Source organism: Electrophorus electricus, chromosome 8 (genome assembly GCF_041902795.1).
Source record: "Electrophorus electricus isolate QZ-2024a chromosome 8, ASM4190279v1, whole genome shotgun sequence".
In the NCBI taxonomy this organism is placed as follows: Eukaryota; Metazoa; Chordata; class Actinopteri; order Gymnotiformes; family Gymnotidae; genus Electrophorus; species Electrophorus electricus.
The window spans coordinates 12,899,294-12,899,666 of NC_137504.1; positions in this window are offsets into that span (position 1 = coordinate 12,899,294).

Below are 373 nucleotides of genomic sequence, written 5' to 3' on the forward strand. Positions count from 1 at the left end.
GTCGGGATTTTGAGCGATAGCACTTAGAAAAAAATAATTTGGGGTTTAAATGAATCTGAAGATATGTATCTTGCAGCTTTGGTATGTTCGCTGTAACAAAGCTGTCCCATCCAGAATGAAGAATAAGATCCACGACATTTATATTTATAGTTGATATTAAAAGCACTCGCTTTAGTGAACTCGAGAAAAAGAAAAGTACTATCGTGCGCTGGCGCGCTGCAGCTCCCTGCCACCTGACCTCGTCGCGCGGTCCCACGCCAATCTATAGCGTGCCACCAGCATGGGCGAAATAGCCCGACACCGACAGCCGTTTCGAAAATAGACAGGACCGCCTGACCCTGCTCATGCCCCCCCTCCTTTCCTTTCCTCTCCT